The following is a 21,511-nucleotide window of genomic DNA, read 5'->3' as shown; positions in this document are numbered from 1 at the left end:
ATGAAAATCGACTGAGGGCGGTAGATTCTTTTCCTATTTAGTGCCCAAACTCTGGAACAGTCTTACTGGCGTTGTTCGAGAGGCAGTTTAAATCTAGATTAAAGACCCATCTCTGTAACCTGGCATACACATACACTGGCATACACTGTAAAGGCCCGTTCACACCAAACACGGTAACGATAAAGATATAGTTCTTAAAATCGTTCTCAGTAATAAACAATAGCAGCGTCCACACCACAACTATAACGATAAAGGCACAAAGAAACGATATCCTTGGAATCACTTCCCGAATGATTTTTTCCAGCTGTTGAACGATAAAAACACTGACAGCCAATCAGAATCCATCCTGCTATAATGTGCTAGAGAATTTAAAGTGGGAGATGATATCGTTCGCTGGTGTGGACGCTAATATCGTTATCTTTATAGTAATAAAGGATTCCTGTGTTACATCATATGAAGATTGACATACGCTAATATTAGACTGTTTCATTCTTATTCCGAGGTCACCGTAGCCACCCGATCCAGGCAGTATCCAGATCAGATGGTGGATCAGCACCTAGAGATGACCTCGACAGCCCTTATTGTCAGCAGAGACCACAGAAACTAGATGAGCCCCAAAGACAGATCCCCTGTGAAGACCTCGTCGGCTATCAGTACAAATCCTCTGCAAAGACTACGAGAGCCAGACAAGACCAATTGTGACTTGTGTTGCAGCCTGGAATTAAGCCACACCATGTTGTTTCATCTGGCCAGAGGAGAACTGACCCCCTGTCTGAGCCTGGTTTCTCCCAAGGCTTTTTCTCCATTCTGTCATCAATGGAGTTTGGGTTCCTTGCCACTGTTGCCTTTGGCTGGCTTAGTTGGGGACACTTAATTGTTGGCAATATTGTCGACTTGATTGCACAGACGCTATTGGAAGGGAATTGAACTGAGCTGGATGATGACATTACTAAATCAAGGATGAACTGACTTTATCTAAAAAAAATGACTGTTGTATTTAATTTACTGTTGTCCTCTATTTAGAGCTGCTCTAAAGCAGAATTGAATTTTGTTTGCATTATTGACACACTATTTTTTAACTGCTTTGACACAATCTGTATTGTATAAAGCACTATATAAATAAAGGTGACTTGACTAATTTCATAAAGCCCAAATATGAGCAGAAGGGTTGCCTTTTTTGTGGGATTATGAACATAAATTAATAACATTTTGTTGCAGAAAGATGCAGTTTGTTGAATAAATAAGAACAATTATAAAGAAATTCATATGAAATATCCACAAAAACTGAAATCACTTTTTGAAAGGCAAGTTGCTTATTGTGGGATTATTCTGTCAGACCAATCATTTGTTTTCTAGAAAGATCTGGCAACACTGCTCAAATCCAAACTGCTGTTTCCACATGCACAGGCTGCATTCGGGAGGCACACTTGGGCATGTCTAGCTGTCAGCATGTGGGCCTAGAAAGTGGGAGTGTGAGGGTGGAACTCTCTGTGGAGGCTGATCATTTCCGCTGAATCTTTCTTCCATATGGAGATGTGTGGTCTTGAATCACTGCTCTAGAATGCAAACAACTCTGAGGCTGTTACAGAAAAGGGTTTTACTAACGTGTAATGAATCACGTCCACTCTGGTCACAGAAGACGGCTTCACATAATCCATTAATAAGACTGAATAAAACCTTCAGACTCAGACACACATTTCATTCACTCTTAAGAGAATGAATAAATCACCCTGACAAATCACATATGGGAAACAGAGTCACAATCAAATAGAGCACGCTAACTTAACAGATGAATGTTTGAATTATAAATCATTGTGGAAAAACACCCCGCTCAGCAGCATGTTGATGTGCTGTTTGTGTCCCTGAAGCCTGTGATGATTGTTGAGAGAGGCTGGAAGCCACAGGGGGACTGAACTCCCAAGGAGAGGGTCAATTCATTTCCTGTCCCTGGTCCCACACAGCTGCTGATGCCATGCATCCCATGTGAACAATGTCCTTAGATAACTATATCAATGTTGCCACACAATACCTCAGGGTATTTCAGAGTATTTCTGTGTAATAATATAAGTTTACAGATAATCTTATTATATTATATTATGTTTCTTTTTCTATTTTTAATTCTGTTTTCTATTATTCAGATTCTGAAAATCAGTGACCTTTCTGAACTGAGTGATAATGGTTTTATTGATCGGGAAGAATGAACTAAAAATATCTTGCTAAAATCAGTGACAAGTATAGCTGAAACATGACCCATGCTCTTGAAAATACTATAACCTCTATATTTAAAGCCTTTGTTGTAATCAATGTCATTGTAGTTCTATTCTAGCATTTACTGATATTGTGAACAGCTTTTATTTGTATACACTCCAAAAAGTGATAAGTTGTGATAAAGTGATAAAAAAAAATGAGGAAACCCCTTGCCTTAAAATTAAGTAAATAATAATAAAAAAAAATAAGTTAAGTGAATTGTCAAGTTCACTTAACTTATTTTTTTTATTATTATTTACTTAATTTAAAAAAATGTTCCTCAATTTTTTACAGTTAAGTCAACTTATCACTTTTTACAGTGTATTTTCATCTTTCATTTTAATTTAAGTTTTAGCAATTTTGGTATGTACTTTTGTCATTTTTATTAGTTTTAATTAAATCACTTTAATTTTAGTAATTTCAGTACGTAGGCTAAACTTATTTTCAGTTACTTGCCAAGGAAACATTTCTTAAGAACTCAACCATTTTTTAAGTCCATCTGAGATATACATTTTATTTTATTTCAACTTTATTTCAGTTACCGAAAACTATTTTAACAGTGTTAATTATCAATAATAGCACTGATTGTAATGTATTGTATCTGCAGTCTATTGTGAGCAGCAACCAACATCATAGCCTTGAGATTTTAACCAATTTCCTGTGAAATCCATGAACTATAGGCACCTCGTGGGCCTTGTAACAACCCCAAAACTACTCTTGAGAAAGAGCTTATCTGGAATATTGGGCCTTTCTGGGAATGAGCTGTGGGTGTGTGGTCAAAATGAAGTGCTCCCAGGTAGGCGAACACAGTACAGAGCAATTTCTGAAAACCACAAATGATTTCTACAGGAACTATATATCTGAATGCTATCTCCTGGTGCAAATTCATCCAAACACCAAATTAACCCATGTAACCGCTATTTTAGCCATGCTTATCTGAAGCACAGCACATGCATTTGGCGTACATGGAGGAATTACGTGCCATAAACTGCAAGGCAAATGTTTTACAAGGATGACTGCTCTCAGCACATGTTTTGTCAATTCACCGAGTGCTTCCCTTGACGTACACATACATCTTTTCACTCTCTGTTCTGGATGTTCCGCCCGAGTTCTCCACAACATGAATGATGGCAGGCTGAGAATCCTTTGCAAGTTCACTGGAGTGCAATAGCGAAAGAAGCAAAACAAGCAGCTGACTGATAGTATTTCCTCTGTCCTGATTACATGCTCCAGAGATACTCTTTGTCTCTAGAGGCAATTGAAGGAAACAACTGAATGGAAATAACATTATAGCATGGGAGGAGATCTCTGCTTAAAAACATTCACATACTAAAATTATAAATATATAAAATTATAAAGTTCTTATCTGTATCCAAAAACACTTTGATCTCATCTGTGGATATGAGATGTGTTTTTTATTGTTGTTTCTGTTCATGTTTTAGGAGTTGATTGTAGAAGATAGTCTGTCAAACACTGTAACCATTACTTTTACCCTTTTTGCATGATTGACCTGAGTTAGTTTATAGGTGGAGGAACCTGACAGGGCTGTTGAGTAGCTTCCTCTGTTGTTGTTTTAATGGGTTATGGTGGCTCAGATCACCCACTGCATATTTTCTTATGAGTAAGTCTCTTTGTAAGCGAGCGCTGCAGTAAGCTTCACTCGATAGGCGGGGTCATGCAAACACACTGCTTGCCCCTGTCACTCCATAGCACCACTGCACTACTGCATCTCACACAATCTAAACAATCTATTGAAAGAGATAAAATAGCTGAGAGATTTAAGAATGGTGTTAGATGGACTAATATCAGAATATGATCATTTTTTTAAATGAATGAACTAATATGTTGTTATATACATTGACAGATTTTTATTTATCCAGAGAAATTAGTATTTATTCAGCAAGAACCCAATAAATTAATTAAAGTGACAGTAAATAAATGCTGTTCTTTTGAACTTTTCACTCATCGAAGAATTCTGAATTGTATCACAGTTTCCACAGAAATATTAAGCAGCACGACTGTTTTCAACATTGATAATAATAAGAAATGTTTCTTGATCAGCATATTAGAAATCAAAATACTGATTTCTGAAGGATCACGTGCGCATTAAGAAAAGTCATTTTTTAGCCGTATTTAGAATTAAACATTGCACTGTGTTGTGTTTTATGGTTGAAGGAAATGTCTGTAAATTTGACAGAAAATGTACAGGTAATTTTCTGCTCTGACTTTTGTTTTCTTACAGTGTGTGACTTGAAGACTTTGCCATCACGGGAATAAATAATATTTTTAAATATATTAAAACAGAAAACTGTTGTTTTAAATTGTAATAATATTTTACAATATTATTGTTTTTACATCATTTTTAAATAAATAAACCCAGCCTTGGTGAGCATAAGAGACTTCATTCAAAAACATTAAAAAAATCTTACTGACCTCAACCTTTCACATGATAATGTAAATACATGCATTACATTACAATAACATTAAGGGGATAGTTCCCCTTAGTCGTGATACTCTTGTGAACGCGCGTCTAAGACTGACACGGAAGAGAAAAATAGTTGAATACGTTTTTTTTAGCGTATTTTTTAAAAAGTATTCTCGTAGCTTCATAAAATTACGGTTGAACCACTGATGTCACATGGACTATTTAACTATGCCCTTACTACCATTCAGAGCCATGAATGTGTCAGTTGCGTTGCTGTCAGAAAGCTCTCAAATTTCATAAAAAAATATCAATGATATTTCAAAACCAGGATCCATGAAAAAGTATCAGAAAGAATAAGCTGTAAGAAAGAGTTACTCATTATTTCATGCATCATGAAAACAGCCATGCTTTCAGGATATGTCGTAAGACAAGTTACACCAAAGTTGGAAATGTGAATAGTCCCAAAGGTTGATTTACAAATATTTGCATTTCATCATGTTCTGTGTATTGAACAAAGGTTGCTGGGATGCGTCAGGCTACCACATGCATACCACTCAAAACTCCAGCGACATAAAAAATGGCCTGTTAACATATAAAAACAGGCTTTTAATATTTAATGGACAGGAAGATTAAATCCGCACAGGAGTTTGTTCAATAAATTAGCAGGTTTACTGGAGGGGAGGATTAATTTCCTCTGTCTCTGAGTCACTTTAATGTGACCTTGAGTGGCGAGAGCAGCTGCATGACAGTAAGTGCGCCACTATCAATCATGACAAGCGGGACCAAAGAGCAAACGGAAGTATAGATGTGTATTTTTATACCAAAGCAGCCGCTCATACAAAAAAAGTGGTTGTATTATACAGATAACAAAAACATGAGGCAAAATGCTTATCTATTCCTCTTTTCATTCAAGTACTTTAGCTTACAAAATCACAACGGCCACTCTCAAGAGGAGTCTGGGACAAACACACACACAGACACTGAGCTCCAGTCACACAAATACAAGGGCATCCATTCTCAAGTCACGCACACTTTCCCAGGATGCTAAGGGAACTTAGACAAAGAGAGTCTTTTAATTGAATAAGTGTGCTAGGAAGTAGCAAATGATTTGAGGACAAAAAACAAATGATTTCATGGTAACAGAAACTATGAAAGGCCATTTAGGCTGGATCGTAGAAAAGAAAGAGGTAATTACTGCTGTTTGCCTGGGATACGGCAATAGAAGGACGGGTCACTCAATTACCCATGGTTCCAGGCAACAGAAAGGGCATGAGGTTTGCTCACCCAGAGGGGTGGCTTCCGCAGAGCATTGTGAAGAAAAGACCAGCACATTAATCTCCTCCAAAAGTGCCTTTTTTTCTTTAGGCCAGGCTCCAAAGACTCAGAGAGGAATACAAAAGAGGCTGATATACAGGAATAAGAAGAGAGAACAAACTTCCATGGATCATTTTAAGGAATGAGGGATGTGTTTTGACTGCTAAAAAGCACTTTTATAGTTAAAACAGTATCCTTATTCATAAAACAACAACATCTGAGGTTAATTTTGTGCTTTTAAGCACATTTACATTAGTATAGGCATCACCTGGTCACCACTATATTGAAAAAATTTGCAAATAAATATCATAAAATAAAAAGTAAATAAAATGAAACAAAATATATACAATAAAAAAGAAACACTATAATTAAAAAATATGCACATAAATTCTACCATAAAAAATAAATAAAATGAAACTAAATAAAATATAACATAAAAAAATTATATAAAAACATAAATTCTACCATAAAAAAAACATTAAAATGACATGATCCTGGTTAAATTATATTATACTGTAACCCACATAACCAGTGTAGACTAACAATTCAGCTCTAAATATACAACATGAGAGATGGAATTTCTGTAAAACAATAATTCTTCTTGAGTTTTGCACACCAAAGCAGCATATTTGCATGATTTCTGAAAGATCATGTGACACTGAAGACTGCAGTATTGGCTGCTTTCACTTTTTTTCTATCACAAAAATATATATAATTTTAAAATATGCTACTTAAACTTATTATTATTATTAGATCAAAATTTCTGAATGCTACTCCTCCTAGAGCTTTTAATGTTAGTTAAATTGTAATAATATTTCACAATATTACAGTTTTTTTATGTTTTTATTTATTTATTTTTTTAAATAATTTAATGTAACCGTGGAGAGCATAAGAGACATTAAAAAATCATGCTGACCATATATGTCTAAATCATGCTGACCATATATGTCTTTATTCTTACTGAAGGCCAGAAGAGATTAAAAAAAGTGAGAGGGAGTGACAAGTCATGTGTGGAAAGGAGTATCCGGTTGTAAATACGGAAGCGGTCTGTCTATTTAGACCTACAGATTTCCTCTGAGGTCCCAGCCAGGAACTTGTTTTGGAATCCGGGAGTCTGCTGCTGACACCACGTTTTTCAGCCAGCACTCACCTCACAAGCTATATCCTGTGACTCACCATATCAGAGTCATGTTGAGCAGTTACGGTTCCTGGCCCGGCTTTTTCCTGATTCCATCAGCGTGACCTACATACATCAAATGAATGGATTCTGAATGTCATTCGCAGTCATTCAGGATGCCACTCAAAGATTAGACCATGTGTACTTTTTGAAGTTCACCTTTTCCTTGATGTTCCTGTGACTTATTGTTCACCGAACTTAACCTTTCTAACTCCCACTCACCAAGTTTTCAGAAAACACACACTGCTTCCCCCAAACTTACCACAAAGAAAAACATTACTTCTGGATGGATTGTTTGCTGTTTCAGCTTCTGTTGTGAGAGAAAGCATGATTTTTATCCCATTTTATCCCAAGAGTGGGTTATTCAACAGCTTAAATTTAAAAACAGAATTTCTCAACAAAGTGCAGTTTTGAATGACTTTTGCACCAGATATAAACCCTAATGACCCATGCTGGGCATGAACATCTGTGAATCAGATTTTATCATCATACAAATTACAGTGAGGAAACATCCATAGGTGTGCAACTTTTAAAAGTCGTGCAACTCAGTACGTCCTAATGATGTCACTAAACCTAGATAACTAACTAGCATATCACACAGCCCTATAAGAATGTGATTGTACTTCCAAAGAATAAAATGCCTGCCTTTGTCTGAGTCAACAGCTGTATTTTATGAGTCACGAGGTTCTCAAGCTGAGCTCATGATGATGCATGCTGGTTTCGAGTGGAAATCATTTGTTCTTCGCTTTGGCCTGGCTGATCAGATGTCATAGCAAAAAGAATATATGATGTTGGCTACTGCTTGCACCAATAATCAGATCCATCTGGACAATGCTCATGTTAGAGGTGGGAGCCAGCCGTCATCCGATTCATTACACAACCAGTGAGTTCAGTGTTCATCCTCCCTCACAGTCATTACGAAACTATGCTTGTTTAAAAGTGGCCAGTTGTGCAGAGTGATGCAATGTGGTATATCCTGTATTTTAGACATTGTGGCAAGGAGAGAGTATTTATTTGACATTTTGTGAGTCATTTAGGGCAGAGGTATCAAAATGCACCAAGATTTATCCCCTGGCTCTCTATATGAGAGAACTAAATAATGACTTCAGCAGAGGGCCTTAACCACAAAGCTTAAGAGAGAGATATAATACAATTTCATGAGCTCTACCGTTTAGACTTTCTGTGATGAATTTCTGCGCAATTCATTTGTACATACATTTACCTGAAATCGACTATATAAGAATGGTTTTACATACACTACAAGTCAGTAAGATTATGATCATCAAGGCTGCATTTATTTAATCACAAATACATTAGAATATAACATTTTGAAATATTATTCTAATTTAAAATCATTGTAAAATATTATAAAAAGTAATTTATTCCTGTGATGGCAAAGCTGAATTTTCAGCAGCCATTACTCCAGTCTTCAGTGTCACGTAATCCTTCAGAAATCATTCTAATATGCTGATTTGATGCTCAAGAAACACTTATTAATATCTGGAAAATGGTTGAGCTGCTTAATATTTTTGTGGGAACTGAGATCAATTCTGATCAATCGAATGCATCCTTGCTAAATAAAAGTATTAATTTCTTTAAAAAAAAATAAAAATCTTTCTGCTCGTGTTCCAAGGCCCATATTTAAAACCATATTTTTGTAAGAAATAAAAAGGTTTTGTACAACCAATGCAATGTGCCTATTTACATACAGAATTTTGTAAAGTAAAGTTTGAGATGGTTTTCAAAAAGGTTTTTTATCCACCATGAGTGTCAAATACAATGATCTTGTAATCTGTTTAAGTAACCTGCCCACAACCAAGATAACCCACCCACAAAGTCAGCAAACTAACAAGGTTTGGAACTGAGTGGACAGACTGCAAGGTTATGACACCCTACAACTCACTGTGACATGCCACCTCTCCCCAGTCGGAAACGCCATCTACATTCAGTGACTAATGTAAAAATTGCTATTTGTTATATAACTATAGATAATTTTATTAGCACACCATTAAAGTTTATCTCCTCACACACTATCATTTTAAATAGCTAAAGATCTGCAGTATAATATATAGACATAAAAAATATATATTCTTTGTTTTATGTTTTTTTTTTTATATATATAAAAAGTAGGCTTCTTAGCATATGCAGACAATCTACTTAAAGGAACAGTTTAGCTGAAAAAGACATTTAACTTAAACCATTGCTTCTGTTGCTAAAAAAAATAGTCCTTTATCCATATTGCTTTCTCCAGTGAAAAAGTAATCTCATCTAAATCAGGAGGGAAAAACTACAAAACAGTGAAAACAGTCCAGAACAGTCTTAAACAAATATGCCGGCAGATTTTGATGTGATATAACAGCATTGGATGGACTTTTTCACTGGAGGAAGTGTTTTTATGGATTATGGACTATAGTATTTTGGCCAGAAATTAGTGTTTAAAGTTTTGTTTTCTTACAAACATGTAGCTTTTCGCTTCACAGGATGTTAAGTCATGTGTCAGCTGGAGTCATGTGGATTACTTTTGGATTATTGTGATGTTTTTATCAGCTGTTCAGACTCTCATTCTGACGGCACCCATTCACTGCAGAGGATACCTGAAGTGATGTAATGCTGAATTTCTCCAAATCTGTTCTGATGAAGAAATAATATCATCTACATCTTTGAAGAAATTTTAAGCAAATTTTCATTTTTGGGTGAAATACACCTTTAATTTGACTGTCGGCCATTGAAAACACTGAAAGATAATTATAATTGGCATTGGCATTTCAGTAAATGCATAATTTCTTCTCAAAGTCTGAATGGCTACTAAAATACATTTAAAAAAATATTATTAAACCTAAACAAAAGACCCATAATATAATGATTTTTATTTAGATATTTAGTAATTCCACATCATTCATTTGATTTGATTTGGGCGCGTATTACATTATATTTTTTAAGTTACATTAAACACAAGAAATGTGATTGAACATTTACTGTTTTATAATTCATCTGAATAAAAAAGACATGATTTATTTATTTACTTTCTTCTTAACGCCATTTTTTTATTCATCTGCTGGGTCCCCACAGAAAACAACTCTGTTTTCCAAATGGGAACGTTCTGCAGCAAACAGTAGTTTATAACTTGATAATGTCTCCTTAGAATCTGAATCAGAATCAGCTTTATTCACCAAGTGTGCGCAAACACACGAGGAATTTGTTGTGGTTTTTAAGAAGCTCTGGTACATACATACATACATAAATATCTGACATGAGAACAGAAACATTTAAATAAGACTTAACAATAATAATGTGTAAGAACCTGGAACAGAAGATTTATGTACAGATTTGTGCCTCATTTACTCTATATATACAGCTGTTTAGAAAATATGCATATATATTTACAAAGTACTAGGGAGAGAGTCAATAATTAGAGATGGGGAATGAATTACAGGCATGAATTACAGGACACAGGTAAAAATTCCTGTGTTAGTTGTTTAGGCTGGAGATGGCATGGGGGAAAAAACTGTTTTTATGCCTAGATGTTCTAGTGCACAGAGATCTGTAGCATCTGCCTGAGGGGAGAAGCGCAAACAGGTCGTGTCCAGGGTGAGAAGGGTCTGTGATGATGTTACCTACCCGTTTCTTCACTCTGGAGTAGTACAAGTCTTGAAAGCTGGACAGGTGGACACCAATGATCCTTTCTGCTGACCTAACAGTCTGCTGCAGTCTTCTTAAATCTGATTTGTTGGCTGACCCAAACCATACAGTTATAGAAGAGCACAGGACCGACTCAATAACAGCAGAGTAAAACTGTGTCATGTGCGCCTGTGGCAGGTTGAACTTTTTCAGTTGACGAAGAAAGTACAATCTCTGCTGATCCTTTTTCACGATGGAGTCGATGTGAGTATCCCACTTCAGGTCCTGGGAGATGGTGGCGCCCAGGAACCTGAATGACTCCACTGCAGTCACAGTGCTGTTCATGATGGTGAGTGGGGGGAGAGCAGGGGGGTTTCTCCTGAAGTCCACTATCATCTCTATAGTTTTGAGCGTGTTGAGCTCCAGGTTGTTGTGACTGCACCAGACAGCTAGCTGATCAACCTCCTGTCTGTATGCAGACTCTTCACCGTCCTGGATGAGGCCGATGACTGTAGTGTCATCTACAAACTTCAGAAGTTTGACAGAGGGGTCTTTAGATGTGCAGTCATTCGTGTAGAGGGAGAAGAGCAGTGGGGAGAGAAGGCAGCCCTGAGGAGCTCCAGTGCTGATGGTGCAGGTGTTGGATGTGAGTTTTCCCAGCCTCACTAGCTGCTGCCTGTCTGTCAGCAAGCTGGTGATCCACTGACAGACGGAGGTGGGGACGGAGAGCTGTGTCAGTTTATTCTGAAGGGTGTCCGGGATGATGGTGTTGAAGGCGGAGCTGAAGTCCACAAACAGGATCTTTGCATAAGTCCCTGATTTGTCCAGATGTTGGAGGATGAAGTGCAGTCCCATGTTGACTGCATCATCCACAGACCTGTTTGCTCGGTAAGCAAACTGCAGGGGGTCCAGCAAGGGACCAGCAAAGTCCTTCAGGTGAGCCAACACAAGCCTCTCAAATGACTTAAAGCAATTAGGTCTGTAGTCATTAAGTCCTGTGATTTTTGGTTTCTTGGGTACAGGGATGATGGTGGAGCGTTTGAAGCAGGAGCGGACTTCACACAGCTCCAGTGATCTGTTGAAGATCAATGTGAAGATGGATGATAGCTGGACAGCACAAGCTTTGAGGCAGGCTGGAGAGACACCGTCTGGGCCTTTGGCTTTCCTTATCTTCTGTTTCCTGAAGACTTTGCTTACATCTTCACAGATCTTGATTATGGGCTGAGAAATAGTAGGGGGGAGGGAGGGGGGAGGTGTTGATGGCTGTGTTGTGAGATGGTCAGAGTGGGTGTGGGGTGTCAGACCAGGCTTGGGGAGGGGTCTTGTAACTGGTGATGGTTTTCAGGCCTTTCCACACTGATGTAGAGTCGTTGCTTGAAAGCTGTTTTTTTTTAGCTTTTCAGAGTAGTTTTTCTTTGCCACTCTTATCTCTCTATTCAGTGTGTATTTGGCCTGTTTGTACAAGACTTTGTTCCCACTCCTGTGAGTATCCTCTTTGGCCTGGCGAAGCTGTCTGAGTTTTGTACTGAACCAAGGTTTGTCGTTGTCGTTGTTAAATGTTAAGGACTAGACCGTTGTTAAATGTTAGGACTAGACCTAATCAGAGTTGGGTCTTTATGCTATATTTGTTACAGAAGCAGACTAAACACAGATAATTATCAAAACATGCTTTGTGTACATACTCATAATCATAAAGACTTGTTCTTAAATCACCAAAATAATTGGGCTGATAAGGTTAGACACTCCTGCTAAACTGGCTTTTTGGAAGTCTGACAAATCATCCATTTCACCCAAGGCTTGTACCAACACTGTTAAACAAAACTTCTACTATACTGATATACAATCTAAAACTTAGATCTATAACTTAGATCTGACGACATTAAAGTCAACTTTCTTTTGTAAACGGGTCAAATGATTGGTGATATAAAGAAATGAGGATGTTTTTTCAAGTGTTGCCTTTTAACGAAATCCCTGTGCGCTTTAACAACATTTCTTGATCCTGAATCTGGTTAGTATGCTATATAAGTGTGTGATTACGTGTATAAATACAAGTGAGCAGCTACATATATATGTAAAACGAAAGACGTCTGTTTTAGAAGACTGGAGCGCTCGGTTCATTCATAATATTTGTGTTGATTAGGCTACGTTTGAGCGTTGAAGTTTAAACTTTGCAAGAGCAAGACTTGAATGAACATGTAGCTAATCATTAGCTGATGTGACGTCGTTCCAAACCTTTCTTCTACGGAACACGTAGGCCTAATATTTTTAAAGGAACACCCTGGTTTAAAACTACAAATAAACGACATAAAAGCATTAGGCCTATCATAAATGGTCCACAAGAATAAGAGTAATTGTGAAGGAAGTCGCTGAAAAATCTTTGATGAATGAACGGTTTATTTAAGTTAGGGTTAGGTATTTTTTTTTTAATTATATTTGCATTGGATGGCAATTATGTTTATTACATTTTTGAATTTATATGTTTTCTGTCTTCAGTCAGTTTTAAATAAAAATTATTTGACTTATATTTTGGTTTATAGCTTATAAAATATAATGTAATATTTTCTTAAGAAAATGCTAATCTTATGTCAATAGGCCTACCAAAGGTTTTCTGCTTTTTTTCTCAGGTCATGTCTTACTTCATACTTCATTTTGCTCAAAGGAGCTGGATGAATATGCCTATAGGATTTTTCCTCAAAGTCATCTGAGGCAGTGCTTCCTCTTGTGTACAGGCGTGATAAATACATATTTAAGATTTACAATTTAAAGTAACTGTACAATTTAATGCATCCTTGCTTAATAAAAGTATTAATTTATTTAAAAAAATAAATAAATCTCACTGACCCCAAACTTTTAAGTGCATGGTTTACATAGTTCATTCTGCTTATTCTGTTCAACGTACACGATTTCTGATTTATTTTTAATTTTTTTTAAACAGATTCAATGTGCCTATTTACATAGAGCATTTTGTAAAAAAATGCATTTCATACATGGTGTTCAGGTGGTCATAAAGACATTTATAAACGTTTCTTCTTTTTTAACATTCAAAATTGTCAAATACAATGCTCTGTTCAAGTAACCTCCCCACAAAGCCAGCAAACTAACAAGCTTGGTAACTGTGTGGACAGACTGCAAGGTTATGACACCCTACAACTCACTGTGACAGGCCACCTCTCCCCAGTCGGAAACGCCATTTACATTTAATGACTAATGTAAAAATTGCTATTATATAACTATAGGATAAATTATTTTATTATCACATCGTCAAAGTTTACATTTCATGTTTTTCAATCATCATTTGTCTTTGCTGTTGTTTTAAAACATGGTGCTAAATGGTTTAGCTCCTCACACACTTCCATTGTAAATAGCTGAAGATGTGGACTACGATAAATAGAGGGAAAATAATGTAGGCTTCTAAGCGCATGTAAACATACAATTTTTGATGACTACTAATACATTCTGTATATTGCAGTGTAATAAGAATATAATTACCCCGCCTCGTTGTTTTACGCATTTAGCTGATATATTAAGTATAATGCTTTATTTTTATTTCCTGGGAAGACCTTATATGGGCAATGATGTAACCGTTTCAAATGTATGTGTTTTTTGTTTTCTACTGTTCTACTGTTAGAGAGAGAAATTGTAATCATTAATTGTTTTTGTTTTTTTTTAAACAAAATTTGCCTCCTGGAGTATTCAATTATCATAATGAACAAGAACAGACCATGGATGAGTCTTCTGTCCTAAGTTGTAAGTATTTATTAGGTCAGATTTGTTTTACTTTACCTATTTTATTTCTTTTATTAAATATATCACGTTTAATTATCAATTATCAAATGTATAGGTATCAAATGTGTACCATAAAACAATATATATATATATATATATATATATATATATATATATATATATATATATATATACACACACACATACATACATACATATATATATATATTATATTCAAACTGAACAAATGTTGATAAAATGTAAAGATTTTTATTTAGGTCCACATGATTAATTTGATTACATAACTTGATCTAGGTACATTTAAAAATGAAACATTAGGTTTTACATGAATAAATTCAAGTATATTTAATACATAAAATGCAAGAAATGTGACTCAACACTTACTGTTTTATAATTCATCTGAATAAACAGACATGATTATATTAAGAAAATCACATTTGACACAGTTGGTCTATTTTAAATCACAGAAAAAAAAAAAAAAAAAGTAAGTTATGTCTAGAGCTACAAAGACAATGTGAATATGTAGTGACTGAAATGTAACAAAAAAAAACACTGTGCAGATTTGGCTTTCACATATACATTCATTGGCTCTATCCATCACATGAGTCCCCACAGTACACAACTCTGTTTTCTAAACGGGAACATCAAACACTAGTTTGTGACTCGCTAATGTCTCCTTAGGACCTGACCTAATTTGAGATGGGTCCTTATGCTATATTGAGCAAGAGAGAGTAGAGAGGCCTTATGAGAGTGATATTATGAGACAAACAGAGAGAAAACTATCTTCCAGATCCATCAGCTTACCTTCACAGCTGCAATGAAGGAGTCGATAAGATGATAATCTGCAGACCCATGACTCCCAGTGCCAAAGTTACCTGGAACTCTTGTGTCTGCGGCGTGTTTTGTGGTCTTTCTAGTAAGGAAGTCAAACACTTTGATCTCAAATCCATTGTAGGACAGCTTCCCCTTGTTAGAAAATAAGCAAAAATGTTTTAAATCACTTTACAGTCATCAAACAGCTGAAATGTTGACACAAATGATGTCCCACCTTACCACCATAGATAGATGTTTTGCGTAGACATATTTCCTCTGTAAATGCAACCATGGTGAACGCAGCAGTCAAGCCTCCTTCAAATTCTATGTTCACTACCGGCAAAAACAGTAATAAAACAATATCTTCTACTTTGTTGACAAACATAAAGGGAACATCATTAATGATTATCTGAGATGCAAGTATACAGTATTCTCCAGCCTGATTTGAGCACACATCATTGTCACACTCATACACACAGCGGCCGTAAGGTCCTGTTCTGAGCGCTTCAGTCACAGACTCAATGACAGGAACTGAGTTGGAGCAAATCACTGACACTGGCCAGCCAACACCGCCCTGATTTATGAATAAAATGTCAGCCATAAAATATATGATCTTTTTGTGCTATAAACATCATATGATTATAAACTTCATTAAGCAGAGTGAAGAAAGCAATGATGTGCCACTTTACACAATGTTTGGGGTTTTAAGATGTTTTTGAAAGAAGTCTTTCCAAGCATGCACTTATTTGAATAAAAATACAGTAAAATAGTAATACTGTGAAATATTATTACAATTTAAAATAACTGTTTTCTATTTGAATATATTTTAAAATGTCATTTATTCCTGTGATGCAAATCTCACATGATCTTTCTGAAATCATTCTAATATGCTGATTTGCTGCTCAAAAAACATTTCTTAATATTATCAATGTTGAAAACAGTTGTACTTCTTAATATTTTTGAGGAAACCATGATATTTTTTCAGAACTCTTTATGAATATAAAGTAAAAAAAAACATGTATTTAAAATAGAAATCTTTTGAAATATAATAAATACCTTTAATAACACTTTACTGACCAATTTAATGTATCCCTGCTGAATAAAATTATAAATTACTTAAAAAAAATCTTACTGCCCCCAAACTTGTGAACTGTAGTGTACATGAATACATTACTCTTTTCACTTGATCCAAGTAGATTTTCTTTGCTGAGTACGCACAATCCCCTCTCTACAGGACAGTCTAAACAGCGATCTGCAGCATTTGCTGGCTAGGAAAATTGTGAATTTTTTATTTGATTTATTTTTTTCATTCATTGTATTTTCCATTTAATATACAAAAAAAATAATAATAATACATACTAATAAAAAAGACTAACCTTGTTCTCTTTTGTGAAGTGGCTAAGAGACCCAAATGATGAAACTTTAATACACCTGTCAAATTAAACTAAAAATTTTATTTTTAACCTCCCAAAAATATAATTTTTTACCATTTAAACTTCATTAAAGGGGTCATATGATGCGATTTCAAGTTTTCCTTTCTCTTTGGAGTGTTACAAGCTGTTTGTGCATAGATAAGATCCCTGAAGTTGCAAAGACTAAAGTCTCAAACCCAAAGAGATATTCTTTATAAAACTTATGACTCGACCACACCCCCCTAAAACGGCTCATTCAAACACGCCCCCACATCTACGTCACGGTGTGGGAAGATTTGCATAACACCGCCCAAATGTTCACGCAACGAAAGAGGATGTGATTTTTATTCTCGCTGTAGTATTGTTGCTGCCTCCGGCGCCATGTCATGGAGATGCTGTGTTTCGTTGTGAAAGTGAAAGTACTTTGTTTGGGCTTCCAAAACAGGACACAACTAGAAATCAGTGGTTAAGTTTTATTTACAACACTGTTTCAGAACAGTTCAACCCAAATATTAGAGTGTGTGCAGCGCATTTTAAGGAGGACTATTCCCTGAACCTGGAAGAGTAGCCTACAATGCTGACTTGCACAAAGGCTGTTTCTATAAAGTGGGGCAATTCCAACTTTGGACAGTCTGGTGATTCTGACTCATAACCTGTAAGTATGTTTTCTTATTTAAAGAATTTGCCACTGACGATTCAAACGTGAGTTTTGAGCAGTGTAGAGTAGGGCTTGTTGTTTGTCGTTTCTCCGATCACAAATGCAGACATGGTAATGTTTACGTGGTGCGATGCAACACGACGCGTAAAAAGACAGTACAAGTCATTATAATCAGTATTCCGTCTCACCCTTGAGGTATTTGGCCAATCACAACGCACTGGATAGCTGGCCAATCAGAGCACACCTTGCTACTCAGAAAGATGAGCTTTGTAAAAATCGACGCGTTTCAGAAAGGCGGGGCATAGAGGAGCAACAATAATGTACAGTATGTGGAAAATAATGTGTTTTTTAACCTTGAACTGCATAAACACATTGCATTACAACAAATACACAAAATAATGTTCTTTTTAGCAACGTCATATGACCCCTTTAAAACTTACAAATAATAATAAACAAAGAAACCATAAAAATGACTTTTGTGATCATTCACAAGACAAAGAAATTAAGTTACGGTATTTCACTCATTCTTTCTGTTAATTACATCATTTTTCCTCAGCTCAGCTCCACCACATGTGCATAAGTCATGTTACAATTCAACTCAAGTGCACCTTCGTCCACCAGCCCAGTGATGAATCAGATCCAAATCATCGCAGGATTTGGCGAGCAGAGCAAAATAACTTTCCGCCTCGTTTCTCCAGTTTCCTCTGACAAAGGAGTGAGCAAAATGATACAACCCCACCTATTAGAGAAGACAGCGCTGACACAACACAGAGAGACACGCATTACACGCACACCACAAACACATTAAACACATCCTACCGGTTACAGATGTTGAATGTGGATGACATCGCCAATCACTCCACTGTCAATCAGCCCCTGAATTGTTGAAAAAAAAAAAATGTATATGTTCTTTTCTGCCTGAGACTTGGATAGTTTATTAAGACTCAAAGGAAAATATAACTACTTTAATTTTGTGGATGACAGGGTCGTACCGGAGAACATGGCGCACTGTGAGCATGACGCCGCTCTGAATGCAAGCCTCTACAATCTCTGTGCAGTCCTCCTCTGTAACCTTAGAAAGCATAATAAATTATATTATATTTATTTTATATAAATAATATAATAATAAATAAAACAATTATAAAATTAAATCAATACACAAATCATGGAAAATACCACAGATGTTTGTGGGTCAATGACATATAAGAGTAAATAGTGTAGTTTATGTACTTTTTGTATTTAAAGTGGTTTCATGGTCTTGAAAAAAAAGTATATTATTTTGAAGTTTAAAATGTATTAACTCTAAAAAGATCATGTTGTGTAACTAACATACATAACATAACTTACATCTCTTCAAAAAAAGTTTTAATATATATTTATTTAGTGTATAATAAATATTTTTATGTACAGTTAGGTCCACATATATTTGGACACAGGCACAATTTTTATTATTTTAGCTGCTGACCAAAACATGTTCAAGTTACAGTTATACTAATGTGGGCTTAAAGTACACACTCTGAGCTTTAATTTGAGGGTATTCACATCAAATTTGGAGGAAAGGTTAAGAAATTACAGCTCTTTAATATGTACCTCCCCTCTTTTTCAAGGGATCATAAGTAATTGTACAATTGACTCAAAAGCTGTTTCATGGACAGGCATGGGCTATTCTTTCATTATTTCTACATCAATTAAGCAGGTAAAAAAGGTCTGGAGTTGATTCTAGTGAGCCATTTGGATTTGGAAGCTGTGAACCCACATCATGTGGTCAAAGGAGCTCTCCATGCAAGTGAAACAGACAATTGTTAGGCTTCAAAAACAAAACAAATCTATCAGAGAGATAGCAGGAACATTAGGAGTGGCCAAATCAACAGTTTGGTACCTTCTGAGAAAAAAAGAATGAACTGGTGAGCACAGCAACATAAAAAGGCATGGACGTCCACAGAGGACAACAGTGGTGTATGATCGGAGGATCCTCTCCATGGTAAAGAAAAACGCTTTCACAACATTCAGCCATGAGAAGAACACTCTCCAGGAGGTGTCACTGTCAAAGTCTACAATAAAGAAAATACTTCACCAGAGCAAATACAGAGGGTTCACCACAAGGTACAAGCAAGGCCAGATTAGACTTTGCCAAAAACATCTAAAAAGCCAGACCACTTGTGGAAAAGCATTCTATGGACGGCTGAAATTAAGATCAACCTGTACCAGAATGACGAGAAGAAAAAGTATGGAGAAGGCTTGGAGCAGTGTGATGGCACGCTCATCTAAGATGATGTAACAGAAGACAGAAGCAACCGGAAGAATGATGTAACAGAAGACAGAAGCAACCGGAAGAATTCTGAAGTGTATAGGGATGCCTCCTGTGTGCCCTCTCCCAACTCTGGAGGACCTTCACAGTTCCCACTGTCTCAAGAGAGCTCACACACCCAGGTCACTCTTTGTTCAATCTGTTACCATCAGGCAAATGGTAGAGAGCTATTAAAACAAGGACAAATAGATTCAAACACAGTTTTTATCCAATAGCTGTACAAGCTTTAAATGCCTCAGGACAAATGTGAAATAAAGGATTTGTGTATTTAGTATTTGCACCAATACAAATATATATCCAAATATATATGGAGCTGACTGTATAACTGTATAAAGTATTTTTTAAAATTACATTAAATAACATAACACTTTTTTAAAGAAATGATAATAAATGATTGCGAAAAAATACTTAAAATTAGTATTTTTTAGTATTTTATACCTTTTTTACGGTGGCCGAGAGAGCTCAACGCGCTGCAACTTCAGAAAACACATGCAAATAGAAAAAGCACCTGCAAATCAAGAAAACATCTTCATCAGTTTGACAGCAGATGGTGCAAATGCTTACAACACAAACAAATAAAGAAACACTGCAAAATGCTCACAATACAACCAAATAAATTTTATTTGCAGTGCGTTTATTTATTTGTTTGTGTATAATAAAGGTCAGTGTGACTCTGTGATGGGTTAGATACTGCTTACCAGAATGCTGTAAATTTTAAGCATGGCATTGATGATAAACCAAATCTTTGCAGTCAAATAATATACTGTGTTCATCTAAAGATATTAAAGTGAACTTTCTTTTGTAAGCAGGTCAAACGCTGTGTGATGTTATATGAAGAAATGAATGAGTGTGTCAGGTGTTCTCAAGTGTTACCTTATAATGAAATCCCAGTGCACTTTTTAACTACACAATAACAAATCGGAGTTCTTGATCCTGAAAACGGTTAGGATTCTATAAGTGCTTGATTATGTGTATAAACACAAACTTCACTTGTGTGTAGGCTACATATATGAACAGAAGTCAAACGGAGCGCTCGGCTCATTCACAGTGTATTAGTTACTTTCTTGTCTACGTTTGAGCGATGAAGTTCAAATTACGCAAGAGCAAGACTAGAACGAACATACCATATGGTTTTGTTAGTTCAAAAAAAGTGCATTTACAGAAAAATAAATTGTACTTACTTAATCTCCTTAACAAAATTTTATATACACAAATGTAAATTTTCATGTCAGAAGCCATTGTTTTATGCATTGCTTGCAGACATACAGCACTACTTTGAGACTATTGCTAATTCTTGCTATAAGAAGGCTTTAAAAACTGTTGAAATTTGTAAACTGTTTAATATTTTCCTTTGAATGCAATGCATTTTATTTTATACCCCTGTCTAATACTTTATTTTTGCTATAACTTTTTTTTATTATTATTTAATTTTATTTTTATTATTATTTTGTATTTTTGTACTGTAATTGCTTTTTATTGTTTGACAATGTTCATAATAATAAAAAAAGAAAAAAAACAACGAACATACCATACCCATTGCCTTATCCAGTTTTTGAACACCCTCTGAGAACATCCTGGACTAAAATTACAAAGAAACAGCATAAAGGCACTTTCATAATAAACCATCCACAAGACTCGCAATGAGACTTTGCAGCCAAACGAATGGTGTTGGATTATTAGGATTAGGAAATCACTGTAAAATCTGGATGTTTATAAGACGTACAATCCAATTAATTAACAATTTTTTTTTTCTTTTTTCACATTTCATCTATTTACTTCTTTTCCCCTTGGG

At 35.7% G+C, this 21,511-nt stretch overlaps 1 protein-coding gene across 1 annotated transcript in view; it reads left to right on the top strand.

The window, feature by feature from the left end:
* LOC306861073 (ninjurin-1-like) overlaps nucleotides 1-21,511 on the top strand; it is a gene marked incomplete at both ends in the record, with an annotated part of 649,099 nt that overhangs the window by 81,280 nt on the left and 546,308 nt on the right. The gene's annotated exons all lie outside the window — the stretch shown is intronic.

Source organism: Barbus barbus (genome assembly GCF_936440315.1).
Source record: "Barbus barbus genome assembly, chromosome: 41".
Taxonomy (NCBI): Eukaryota; Metazoa; Chordata; class Actinopteri; order Cypriniformes; family Cyprinidae; genus Barbus; species Barbus barbus.
This window is presented reverse-complemented; position numbering and strand designations above follow the sequence as displayed.